Source organism: Acyrthosiphon pisum, chromosome A1, assembly GCF_005508785.2.
Source record: "Acyrthosiphon pisum isolate AL4f chromosome A1, pea_aphid_22Mar2018_4r6ur, whole genome shotgun sequence".
In the NCBI taxonomy this organism is placed as follows: Eukaryota; Metazoa; Arthropoda; class Insecta; order Hemiptera; family Aphididae; genus Acyrthosiphon; species Acyrthosiphon pisum.
In genome coordinates, this window is record NC_042494.1 from 157,270,670 (window position 1) to 157,282,590 (window position 11,921).

The 11,921-nt window shown below is 25.5% G+C and overlaps 3 long non-coding RNA genes across 5 annotated transcripts in view; 1 reads left to right on the forward strand and 2 right to left on the reverse strand.

Annotated features, from left to right (window-relative positions):
* The window catches only part of LOC115033895, a 43,948-nt gene extending 42,581 nt beyond the window's left edge, over positions 1–1,367 (reverse strand). The window contains exons 1-2 of one of the 2 annotated variants that reach the window (XR_003839232.1): positions 1,275–1,367; positions 1,052–1,199 (exon numbers count right to left, since the gene is read on the reverse strand). This is a non-coding gene — a long non-coding RNA (uncharacterized LOC115033895). Of the gene's footprint in view, positions 1–1,051; positions 1,200–1,270 lie in introns of both variants that reach the window. The other variant, XR_003839233.1, reaches the window with a different exon arrangement.
* Positions 1,368–3,646: 2,279 nt separating this feature from the next.
* On the forward strand, positions 3,647–4,759 carry LOC100571168. Of its 2 annotated transcripts, XR_003839234.1 has the most exons (3): positions 3,656–3,822; positions 3,880–4,030; positions 4,623–4,759. It is a non-coding gene; the product is annotated as an uncharacterized LOC100571168 (long non-coding RNA). The 2 variants fall into 2 exon arrangements; XR_510410.3 differs by having other exon boundaries at positions 3,647–4,030.
* Positions 4,760–7,502: 2,743 nt separating this feature from the next.
* On the reverse strand, positions 7,503–8,599 carry LOC100571073. Its single transcript, XR_510409.3, has 2 exons — positions 8,380–8,599; positions 7,503–7,727 (listed from the first exon to the last, which is right to left on the reverse strand). It is a non-coding gene; the product is annotated as an uncharacterized LOC100571073 (long non-coding RNA).
* Between the last annotated feature and the right edge of the window lie 3,322 nt (positions 8,600–11,921).

Genomic DNA, 11,921 nt, shown 5'->3' on the forward strand with positions numbered 1-11,921 from the left:
CACGTGTGGGTAAGATAAGTTCACGAATAAAAATATTCTACTAATATTACAATAAAATATAATTTATTTATACATACATTTTGATTGCAGGGCAAATTCAAATTATTTTATCCGGACAAGCAAGGCCAAAACAAAGTTCAAAGTACGTAAAACGTCAAAACCAAATTCAAACTATTCTAAATGATAAAGAAAACAGAACAACCCTCGAGACAATAAGAGGTATTGCATACAATTTGCACTATTAATTTTTATTTATTAACATTTAACTATATAACATAATTATCAATTATAATTTATTAGTATTTTTTATTTTTTATGTATAAATATCAAATTTTTTAATTTTTAAAATATATTAGGAATATACAATGTACTTATAATTATTAACAATACACTAAATTTTATTTTTAAGAATAAGTATCACCTATATATATATATATCTGTGTGTGTGCATAATTTACCTATCTCAACATAAAATTACTTAATCGGCCATTTAATATGTCGGCCTAATGCGTGTCGGCCTATAAATTTGTCGGCCATTTAGTATGTCGGCCTATTGCGTGTCGGCCAAATGTCTGTCGACCAAATGTCTGTCGGCCGATTGTACCACAACCATTTCAAACAACTATTATTATGTTTTAAATTGCAATAGAAAAAAAAACATGACTTGAAAAAAAAATAAAAAGTCGATTAAAATTAATATTAAATATATGTATATAAAATCTTGAAACATATTTAACTAATAGTTGTATGTCATCTAAAGTTAAATTCAATGGTAAAATACAAAATTTTAGTATGAAAATTATTATTAAAAGTGTACGTTATTTTTTTCATTTCAACTTAATAAGTATTAATATAATAAAAATAATTATAATAATCTTGAAAACATTTTCAGACCTTAAATTAGTCAATTTCAAACAAAAAACATTAAATGTTTAAAAAAAATTGTCGTGGTTATCTTTCCAAATATATGAATTAAAAATTAAAATTTACGAAATAATCTACCAAATTGCATTTTAAAGTTATATAAAGAGTTTTATATGTAGATACTCACCGTCAGTTGACTGGTGGCTGGTGTGGCCTTGGCGACGGTTTTGATAGCCTTGGTAGATTGGACTTGTCCAACGACAACGATGTTCATGGATACCTTTTCAGCGCCCATTTTTGATTTGTTGGTTTGTTTTTGAGGATTAAAGTAAAAACTGAAAGCAAGAAATAAAATTTTAATTTATATTTGAAATCGGTAGAAAATATAATTATTGTCTTTTCGTACCTACCAAAGAATATGTGCACAAAAAAATGTGTTATGCCGGAATCAAGATCTCGGACTTCTTTATATACACTCCCACTGACTGATTAAGTGGGAGGGGAAGTGGGTGATAGCGTGATCGATCATTGTAATAGGTATTTCGATAACTGTTTATTTAATAATAATAATACGCATATTATTATGTTATCAAAATGCATAGAATTTGTAAAATTAACATTTTGTAAGCTTCAAATTCAGTCTACCTTGGTACGTAATATAAATTATATCAAAAAAAAAAAAAAAAAAACGGATAGTTAAATTGTACCCAACGCGTACAACGGTAAAAAAAAAATATTTGTATTATTTGTAAAAATACATCGTATGCCACATATTTTTACATTTTTTCACATAAATTTGTGTGTTAATCTTATAGTTTTATTTATTTGTATATTATATAGCTATTTGGCTTAATTTGGCTAATTATTATTGTCATCTGTGTCTTTAAATCGTTGGTGGTATATAAGGATTTATAACAACATATATAATTCATTTTTTAAACTTTTACATACATAGCTACTGTTTACAACTTATAAGTACCTACAATTAGAGTTCACCTAACAACCAGTTTACAATTGATTTTTGATTTGAATTGATTTAACATTTTTATAATTTATGTCTGAAAAAGCCCTGAGTTATCGTCATTACCTAAAAAATATTTCTAAATGCATCATTGCCTGAAAATAATAGACATTAGCGTTATTTCTTAGTCAATATCGTATACTGTCTAATTTGATCGAAATATCGTTATTGACTAGCCATTAACGTTCATTCCTTAATTTATGTCTTTGCCGGTAACATATAATACACTAAAACGTCAATTTATTATTTCAATATGACATGTATATCACAGAACATGCCTGTCGTATCAAAATCGTTAGATATATTATTATGTAACCTTAATTTTATCCACACGCACTTTTTATATCCTACATAAGAAAATAACAAAAAATACTATAACCATCTTATATTAATAAAAACCAATTTGTCATTATTTAGTGGTTTTCAAATTTCGATTTTAAACGGTAAGTGGGAAGAATATCTGTGGTTCGCGGTCTGAATGTTTAGACAATATTTTATCGCCACTTATATTAAAAACCGTAACGACTATTATAAAAGTGGTTCCTAAATATAATCTATAAATTAACATAAAAAAAAAAAAAAATTGGATTAAAATACAACTTAAATATTAATTTATCGTATAGCAACCAGATTTACGTATATTTGAATTTATGAAATTTTTATACTAGGATTAATAAGTTTTTTAATTATATTGGTATACAATAATATTACATTAAATATCTAATAAAATACTTAGATTCCTACTTAGTTAAAGGACCTTCCAGTGGAGGTAACATGTAGGTACTGTATATAGTGTATATACATTATACATTATACATATACATATACTATAAATGAACTCCTCCCTCAACATTACCTCAATGATATAATTATACATATGTTCAAATTCGTATCTTCGAAATGTTTAATCCAACTTAACTATCAAATTTATAAATATTAATCATCAAAAAATGCATGTTATGAATTGTGTAAGATACAAAATGGTGGCTCAAATTTAAAAAAAGCGAGTTTGTATCTACTCTTTAAATAGTATAAACATCCTAGTTTTTGTAAATGTAGTCTTTTAAATATAAGTATATGTACCTATTCTACATACACAAAATAGGTACAAAAAAAATTATAATTTTAATTATTAAAGGATAAAATTACAAGTATTTACTGAAAATAACCTAAATAAAATTCGATAATCCGATTAACGATTAATTCACCGAAGGATTAAATGGAAATATTATAGCACAATATGGATAATAATACAACAATGGTAAAAACATTAATGTATAGGTAATACAACTAAAGTTTCATTTTATATTGTATTCATATTTGTTTGAACTTTTTGTGTTGTAGATCATTAGTAAATATTGTTAGCGTATCGTTTTTTAGATAAAACTATATTTTAAAATTTAAATAGTAAGTATAAAAATATAACTATTATCTTTGCAATGTACTTTGACTGCATTGGTAGTGCACGCCGCATTAATAACCGTAATTATTTACTAGAACAGTCAATACCCACTCAATATTATTGTCATTGATTATAATGTATTCATCAAGAATTTGGTATAATATTGTATCATATTTTAGAGTTGGATTTGAGATATTGTTTTCGTACCTAGTATAATATATTATATTAAAGGACGTATTATTATAATATTGTTAAATTGTATACGCAGTGATCGATCGGAACATATTATTATTATTGTTGTCGGCTTCAAAAAGTAACGATATCAGCGTATTATAGTTGTTACGATCTCGAAATCGTCTGACGTACGATAACACTGAGCGCTCTATCGGCCAACAGGGAACAACCAACGGCGAACTCTTGTTACAATCACGCCACCATGCCGCTCCACGTTAAGCGAAAATCGCCAAAGTGTATAAAATAACGTGCCGGTGCTTCGTTCGGGCAAAACGCAATTTTTTTGTAAATCCAAACTTCAGTGAGTTGACGCGATTTAAATTATTTATTTTTTATATTTTTCTTCGTCTACTTGCAGTTTTCACGTCTTCGCCTCTCGAAAAACCCAACAAAAACCAAAAATGGGCGCTGAAAAAGTAACCATGAGCATCGTCGTCGTCGGACAAGTCCAATCTGCCAAGGCCGCCAAATCGGTTGCCAAAGCCACCCCAGCCACCAGCCAATTGTTGGTGAGTTAATAACATTATAATATAATATAACGTGAACTATTATTTAGTGTATCCCGATTATTCAGTTGTCGAATTTTCTCTTTTTTTTAATGTAAAAACAATACGCCATTTTATGGTCAGTTTCATATATTATAATAATTGTTCAATGATTTGAATTTCCATTGAATGCGGGATGGTATTTATTTCTAATTCGTATTGATGTTTTGTTTCGATTTTATTTTCTAGTTGCGTAGACGATATTGAAGATAACCTATATCATAACATTTGTAATCATAACTCATACATTTTTTTCTCTGTTGGAATTTTTGAAATTGTCCAGAATACCTACATTAAAAAAAGCATTTTAGACGGACTAATTTGTCTAAAGAAATCTAATTTTTTAATCCAGCTATAAAATTATTTTTTTATAATAGCACCTACTAACTTGTTATCTAAAAAATTTCTTATTTTTTTTTTAATTATAGCTAGTAAAAAGCTTTAATAATTTTACTCAAAACCATATTATATGGTTTCTTATTTTATTTTACCAATATTCTTTGCCTTCATACTATAGTGTATTGTTTTAATCGAATATTTTTTTGTTTTGTTCCAGAATTGTTAATACATGATGTCCACATCAATCTCAAATTCAAAAATGCCATAGCCCAAATATTACATAATATTATAATTTGTTCCTAATTATAAAAATGTGTATTGACATTGCAAAATAAATCAGTCTCTTCCGTCAATCTACTTGTTTATAATATTATTTATTTATGCCTTTCTAAGTTCTCAACATAGTTTATATGTCACTGTAAGTGTGAAGTATTTCTTATACTTATTGTGCTATAATGATTGGTATGTAGATATTTCAATAATTTAACTACAGTTATACCAACCAGCTTTAGTTATACATAAACATTGTATATTAATGTGAAAATTGTTTTATATTTCCCCAATGATGTTACAAAAATGTATATTTTCCTCAAAAATATGGACGTTGAGTGTATGACATACATCCAGTATAAAAAAGTCGTAAATATTTATAATACTGCAAGTAATATTTGGTAACATATTATTCAAAATAATCATTGTTTACATTTATTTCTAGGTTAGGGACATGAGTTTTAATTAATTAGTTTTAATATCCGATAATAAATAATAATCATAATAGTTTAATGCAACAAACAAAAATAATTGTAAATACTAACACTTGAATAATATAATCGAATATAACAGTAATAATCTCTTGATAATATTATAAGCAATGTGTGTCTATAAATACATATTGTTTTTTTTATAAATAATATTAGACTTACTAAGAATATTATATAGGTACGTTGTATAATGTGTAGATTTTAATGTTAAAATGTATACTAGCGTTTTATTGGGGAAATGCATATTAATAATAATTTCACGTTTTATTAAAGAACTAAATTGTATAGTTCAAATGAATATTGTGATTTTTATTGCAACAATACCAGCTCAATGATTTTACCATGAATTAAGCTAATGAATAAATTAATAATTATCAACAATTAATCACAAATATATAGGTATCAACTTATAAATAATATAGATGCGTCCCAGATGCAATTTGTAATTTTTTTTTTAGTGATCTTGATCAGTAAATTCTACGTAGTTCAATTTATGTTGTATAGATACTAAAAATGTATCGTTGTAAAATGTATCAAGTTATAGATAATTTAGAGTTTATACATTTATACATTTTTGCGTCTGAACGGAGTGATGAATTTATTGATTTACCAATGATATGTTGTTTTAGTAAATTGGGTGGTCAAAAGTAAAATTTCCCAGTAGTTCTCAAAAGCATTAGGAAAAACAAAAACAAATTACAAAAAAACTGTAATTTATTCACGAAACCCGTTTTTATTTTCGCAGTAGGTAAATAAAAATCGAATATCCGTAAATCCTTCAAATTTAAAAAAAAAAAGGATGACCATTTTCCATACGCAATATAATTTTCAAAATATCTCGACTATTTTTGAGCTATTTATAGGCATAAGAATATTTCGTTTTTTTTAATTATTAGGGTATGGATAAAAATAATGTTTGCTTGGTAATAAAACAGGAAAATCTATTTCAAGGTTCCTCATAAGTTTTAATTAGTGTAATTTAAAAAAAAAGTTGAGTATAAATTCACCTGAATGTCAAATTAAAATTTCACGAGTGTTCAAATTTTTTTGACATTGGATATACACCAGGAAACTAATACGATCTATTGTGTCTAAAAATTATATTACAGTTTTTGATTTTTCAACAGACATTTTAAGTTCAAATTTAGATTGTATTAAATATTTAAACAAATAATAGTCTTAAAACAATATTATCTTTGCGTGTATGACATTGTATATATTATTATTATATTATTTGTATTTAAATAGACATACAATATTTTTCATCATATAAATTGAAAGTGGATTGTTTTTTTTATTTTTTAATCAAATTTATAATAAAAGAGTATTAATTGTGTTAATGAATATAAATTAATATTATATAACATTATTTTTCACTTAATATGAGAATAAATAAAATATAATATTACAATAAACAATTATGTAGAACAATTGTATTATTAAAGAAAAGTATGTATATTTACTAGAATTTTATTCAGTTAACCAACACTCATATTAAGATAAACGAATATTTAATACGTTTAAAACTAAATTATTTATTTATTTATTGATACCTGTAATATATAATAAGCCTTATGTCGGCTCAGTATAGTACATACGGCATAATAGGTACTTATTAGCCAATATTATTATGTATAATTTATATAAGCAATTAATAATAACACAATATAAAATATTATGTTATTATTGTCGATTCGTGATGTAGAGCAATGATTTTGACCTACTTGAATCATCATTGAAAAAATCAAAATGTCTTATTGAATTACTTGTGGTTTGTTAACATTCTGTTAATCGGATCAAAATTACTGTAACCAAAATAGGTACCTTATGTTAGGTATACCAAATTTGTATGTTTCAAAGAAAAATAACACATTGTTAACTTTAGAATAAAACTCAAGTCCAAATCAACAATCTCAGTAGAAAACAATGTTCCAAAGAACAAAACAATCATTATTATAATAATAATGATTGGAATAATACCGAAAATCAAGATGGCATGTATTTTTTTCACATTTAAACACTGACTAACTTACCAATTCTAAATAGCAGGATAATTTAGTTCATCGATATCAATCCTGCAATATTATACGTAATAATTTCACCTATATAGTTGAAGTCCTTCACCTAACATTTCAACATGTAGGTTACATATATACACTATAATAGAGATATCTAAAAATTTTATATTTATTACTATAAACACTTTGTGTTAATTTATAAAAAATATTTAAAAATGATACCATTTGATATTTTTAAATACTCAATATTCACAATCACATGGTAACATAATACCAAGTATTATGATAAAAATTATTTTAAATTAATTAAAAAATTAATACGACAGCACCTTGTAATTTATTAAAATATTACAGAATGTTAATATGGACATTGCAATAGGTAATGATTAAAAAATAAGACCAAATAATTATATGTACATCGGAAATTACTGATTTATTTTTGGGTGTCAATACTGATATTATGAATTACATATTATTGTACTGTTTGGACTATGGCATTTTTGAGTTTTGTAATGTATGGACTAGGTACATGAATTAACAGTTCTGAAACAAAACAAAAACAAACAAGTAGATTAAAATGGATATTTTAATAATAAAAAAACGCATCGTTTATCATGAGTAGGATTATAGCATATTATAATATATAAGTGAGCAAAATTCTATATGCATAATACTACAATATTGGTATCTATGAAGAAGAATTCGTATGTTCAAAGATTTAAAATATAAACTAGGTACATTTTGTAATATTAAAAGACGAACGTCGTTAAAAAAAACTGTCATTAAAATGTTTATGAATATGCATTAATTTTTGGTCATCGTCTTTAGCGAATGTACAGCTAATATCAATTATTACCGAGTAATGAATAATAATGTTCATAATAATTATAAGATTTAAACGATAAATTGTATAATAAGATTTTTATAAAAAAAAAAAAATTATACATATTGTGGCGTATTGTTTTTATTTCCCCAAAAGTTATTTGAAACATATAAGTATATTAATTATTTAAATTAAACAAAACCACTTATCCAACTTCATTTGAATGTTATAAAAAGACAAAATATAATTTTTGTATTTATAATTCAAAAGGAATTTTGATAAAAAAATTTGAAAATCAAAGTTGGAAAAAAACTTATCAAACTATATTTTAAAACTATAAAAATATATAAAGAGCATTTATATTATACTCACAATCAGTTGGCTGTTGGCTGGTGTGGCCTTGGCGACGGTCTTGATGGCCTTGGCAGATTGGACTTGTCCGATGACGACGATGTTCATGGATACCTTTTCAGCGCCCATTTTTGATTTGTTGGTTGGTTTTTGAGGGTTAGAGTGAAAACTGAAAGAATAGAAAAGAAAAAGATTTTATTTATTTGAAACAAATAGAAATGTATTAGTCTTATTGTGTCGTACTCACCAAAGAATAGATCGGCACAAAAAAATGTGTTATGTCGGAATCGAGTTCTCGGACATCTTTATATACCTAGGTACACTGCCGGTGGCTAGCTTTAAGTGGGGCGGTGGCGTGATGCGATATTATTATTATTTTTATCATCGTCGATTTTATTCCGTTAGACAACGATCATATTTTCGCGAAAACCATAGTATTTTATCACAAAATTTCGAATACTTGTAAGTGTTTCGACTGAGGTGTATGAAAAACAAAAAAAAAAAAATTTGGAAATCATCTAACGCATTTAATGCGTGTTTATGTAGAAATAATATTAAATATCATATAATATGAAATGTTAGTTAAACATACTCATTTCGTCGTTAAGCATTGACTAATGATTACGGTTACGGACCATTTTTTTTTACTTTGCTTGAAAATCAAATTTCGAACTAGTAGTTGATTAGTTCTAACTTTCTAAGTACATATTAATAATTAAAGTTTTGACGAGCGAAGTGGTGTACCAACATTTTGCGTACCACTCTTGTGCCACTTCACCGTGCTCGCCTATATTTTGAATAATTATAACTTATGAGACGTTATAACTAATTAACTTCTCGTTTGAAATTTGATTCACATGTATCAAAATTCTCAGAAAATCATTATTATTTGACATTAATAATAATTGTAATATGAAGTTAAGCATGTATGCATGCTAAATTTTAAATTAAAAAAAAAAATAAAAACTTTGAAATAATATAGCGATGAATATACTGTCTTTGGAAATGAATTCATTCAAATTGCACCATAAAAATATTTTTTAATTAATAAATCTCTCAGAGAAAGTATTAGTCTAGTGTTTACCTCTAAAATAATTAGAAACATGTTATAATAATATTATATAATGTGAGTGAAACTATATTGTTATGAATTCATATCAAACATACATAAGGGAACATATTTTTATAAACTTGACAATATAATTTTTATAAAAACTTTTTCGTTCCATAATTATGAGTAGATTCTAATGCTTCAGTTAAATTATGAATATTTGTGTCAAAATCCGTTTTAATTGCATAATATTATCAATATAATATCTTATTATTATACATTTAAGAAAATAGTTTAAGAAAAACTTAAGACATTTTCTTAGAATATAGGACCACAAAAGTTTTAATTTTGGAAATGTAAAATTCTATTTTTTAACTTTACCAATGTACTATTTTCAAGCCTAAAGCAAATTGTATACTATTAATGCTTATGTACACCCCAACTTATATTAAACTGTTAGTTTCTTAAATATTTCAATCAAATAGCAATTAAATTTTTATTTCTATTCAATTAGTAATTACAATCAATTTGTAAATGGTTGTAAAAATAAATTTGAGTTTTGAATATTTTTATTTTTTACAAATTAATTGGTATTTTTACTGCATATTTTTAAAAATTGAATTGTCTATATGACCATATTTTTCAATATTTTTGAGTTAAAAAAATAACTTGAGTTAAACGTCAATTAATAATTATCATCCTATCATTTCTAGGTATCGTACTAGGATCTCGTGGTACCTATATTTTTTTGGCCGTTTCTAATTCATTCGGACCATGGAAAACGTTTCGCAGATTTTTTCTGTTTAGTTTTGCAATTTTCCGATTTACCTCGAGAAACCCTTGAGTCTCGGGTAAGCGTCTGACGAAAAATATGGTTTGGGCACCTGCATAACATAACACATTAATACGCATAACACAGTGTATTAATATTATGATAATATAACAATATCAACAATAATTATTCTACTCGTCGGCACTTCCGGTCGGTCCCGATAAAATCTAAGACACACTTTGGCCTGGCGTGAATACCGCCAGAGGTGCGTTGTAGGTTAAAGTAAATAATATTAATATTGTAAGTTTTCAAGTAAGGTGATATAATCATCGAAACCAGGTGAAAACGAAACGGTTTTCTTGGAAAACAGCGATTGAAAGTGTTTTTATTCTTCTTGTCTTATTTAGTTTATTTTTTTGTTTCAACGTCATTATAATAACAATAATTATTTACACATATTACTCTGACTGCAATCTGTCGTAATATTATTATATCTATATACTTAGCGATTTTAATTTTTCAATTGAAGTTCATAATATTTTAAACGACTTAAAATATATTACAAGTGTATTTTTGTTTTTTAAAATAGAACCTATTTTAAATAAGTATTAATAGTACTAGTATAAATTAAAAGTTGTACAGATAGATCTCATTGACTTTTACCTAGACTCGTTATCTATAGGTTTTGACCTTTCGAATATTGTCCAATAATAATATAATACAAATTACGAGTACCTCCTTTATAATCTGTTATATAAAAAGGGTGGGTAAGTGGATGTCACTCTTCTGTATAGTAGGTTACAAGTGGGTCACTGTATAATGGATAGTATTAAATTTGAATTCAATGATATAATATAACTGTATAAGAAAAACGATTCTGAGTGGAGACGGAATGTCAGTCTAGGTAGGTATAAGGTATTTTATATACTTATCTATGGTATTAAAAAAAAATTGACCAATAATAGGTATCTATAATAAATTCCAAATTAATCATATCACAATATCCATTAGGTACTTATAAAGCGTTATACATCAACAACAAGTATACCTACTATTATAGATATATAATAGTATACTTTAGAAGTTTCAATAATATACAATCACAACAAAATAACTAAAAATAGTTATTCCAGGTTTTTTAATATGTGATTTCGTCCAAATTTGAGCTTAAAATGACTATAAAAATAAATTGTGTTTATGTATTTTTTAGATTTTTTGGTAACAGAATTAACTACTTAGGTGGAATCTTGTTTTACATTTTTAATCCTTAGATATAAAAATTGAACATTTTATAAATTTTTAACTACGAAATAATTATTAAATTTTAAATTTGATAAATTTTGTCAAAATTCGATCTTTAAATGCTTATAAAAAAAAATGTTGCCTATGTATTTTTAATATTTTTCAACTGCTATTGTAACAATATATCAGGAGCATTGTATTAAATGTTTACACTTTTTGGCCGAACAGATAAAACTTTATTGATATTTATAGAAAAAAAAACTAAAAAACTTGAAAACTGAGAATGTCCGTAAACAGCTCAAAAAGAGTCAAATTATTTTCAAAATTTAATCGTATATAGAAAATGCTAATATAAACATTCAGTGAAATTTTCAAGTTTCTACAGTCATTCGTTTTTTATTACAACAAAATAAGAAAATCGTTACATGAAGAAATCGAGTGAATATCAAATGTTGTAAAAATATGAATTTCAACGATCATAAAAATTTAATTTGACTT